Source organism: Propithecus coquereli, unplaced genomic scaffold, assembly GCF_000956105.1.
Source record: "Propithecus coquereli isolate 6110/MARCELLA unplaced genomic scaffold, Pcoq_1.0 Scaffold21, whole genome shotgun sequence".
NCBI lineage: Eukaryota > Metazoa > Chordata > Mammalia > Primates > Indriidae > Propithecus > Propithecus coquereli.
In genome coordinates, this window is record NW_012146078.1 from 5,636,271 (window position 1) to 5,638,632 (window position 2,362).

A 2,362-nucleotide genomic window follows, 5' to 3' on the forward strand; every position below is an offset into this window, starting at 1 on the left:
CTCCAGACCAAGGGGATCTTCAGACCCTCTTCACCCCCTCACCTTTCTACTGGGGCTGTCGTAGCCACCGTGCATGACTCTGCAGCCTCCCACTCCCACTCTGACCATGCTCCCTGCGGCCTCATCTCTGCCGGTCACCCAGACCAGTAGCTCAAGGAAGGCAGGCCAGAAGCATTTGCTGGACAGCTGAGTCCACAGGCGGGAGACAGTGACTGAGTTCAGATGTTCCAGCTGCTCGAGCCACCTGCAGGGCTGAGTCCGAGTTCCAATCCCCCACGGTGGGTCTGCTACCCACGCCTTTCATTTCCATCTTCTCGATGCTCGGGCATCTGGGGTCCTGCTGACTCTGGAGGGACTGCCCTGTGGCCCTCTGGCGTGGCCTGTCCCCTCCTCTTGGGAGCTGTGAGTTAACAACTACCTTTCTAATGCAGCCCCACGCCTGAATAATAGTGAGCCGGGGTGGGGACCCTTCAGTCCTAAGGCCACATGTGGCCTTCTAGGTCCTTAAGTGCAGCCTTTTGACTGAATCCAAATTTTACAGAACGAATCCTTTTATTTTCATTAATACATTTTTGTTCATCTTTTACATTTTTATTTTATTTTTAAAATGAGCATATTTAAAATACCAAAGAATGAAATAAGTTTCAAAGAAATAATCCTCCCAGATTGATTGGCACAATTAGAACATTAGTAAGCCATAAGAGCTAAATTGATGGCTACTATGCTCATAACTTAGCTGTAAGTTCCCCTACATGACTGGCGCCACCATCATACAAGACAGGTTGGCGAGAGATTACGGGGTCAAGTGCGCCAGTCTGTGATCAGCTTTTGATAACAGTGCACTGTGTTTCTGTTTGAAGTGGAATTTGTGAATAGTTGCACAGCTGAACAGTATTTTTGAATTCTGTCTGCTTAACAGTCTGTAATGTCAAAGAAGACCAAGAGAACGCTGAAGGAAGAAAACGGATTTTTTAATGAGGATTGGGAATTGCAGTATTATCTTGTTTCCGCTAAAGATAAGATGATTTGCTTGCTTTGTGATACTAAAACATCAACATTAAAGAAATTCAGTGCTCAATGGCATTATAACACTCATAAGGACCACAAAAATTTTAAATTAGAGGATTTAAAGCAAAGAAGATCTTCTTTGCTATGAAGAGTTACTCACTCTGGACACTCTTGTGAACACGATATGGGAAATAGATATCTTCAACAACTTTCAAGATAAATGTTGTGAAGTTGGACTGAATTTGGCAAATTCAGTGAGTGTATATACAAATGGTGTACCTTCCATGGGAGGAAAACATAAAGAGTTTATTGCAGAGATTAAAAAAAAGTATTAACGTATCCATATGCTCTCATTTCTTTTCATTGCATCTTGCATCAGCAAAATCTCTCTACTAAACCTCCTATTTTAAGTGACACTTTGCAACAAGTAATAAATATTGTTAACTATGTTGGTGGAAATGCAACTGGGCATCATCAGTTTTGTAACATGCTAAAGTTGAACAATGAGGTATTCAGTGTGGATTTGCCATATCATTCTAAAGTGTGTTGGCTATCGCAGGGACAGGTGTTAGCCAAAATTTTACCTCTGTGAGAACAGATAGTTAAATTTTATGAAGAGCAGAATCAGCAATGTGAATTATTGAAAGAAGACTTCTATAGGAATGGAGCAGTTCTGTGTAATATCATGTCAAATCAAAACAACTTGAATATTTCTTTGCAAGGTAAAACTAAGTGTATATATGATATGTGGCAAAAAATCTAAACATTTCAGAAAAAAGCTATCTTTTTTCAAACATTTCTTCAAAAGGAAATTTGGAGTGAACATTTTCCCCAGTTAGCAGTTCATTGACGAGCAGGATTATATATAAGAATTATTTGAAGAATATGCAGTTGTTATAGACCTATTAATTGGACGATACAATGAAAGGTTCATGGACTTTGAGAATCATGACATCACACTCAAATGAGAATTTCGGCCTCACCTGGTTGATAACACCAAGGCACCTAAACAACTACAGATGGAATTGATTGAGCTCTCAATAGATGACATTTTAAAGTCATTGTTTGATGCTAAAAAAGAGCCAATCGAAATATGGAAAAATGCAGTAGAATGCCCACGTCTTTGGCCACATGCTGGAAAATGCTTGCTTGTTTTTCAACTACTTATTTCTGTAAATCTACATTCTCCTACTTAACCCAAATCAAGGCATCCTTAAGGTCACAAATGACTGATACCTATCTAAAGGATCAACTGAAACTGCGGACTTCCATGCTGCAACCAAATATTCAAATACTTTCCAACAAAAAGCTGATATAACGAAGTCATTAAAAAGTTGGTTAACTTTAAAATTAA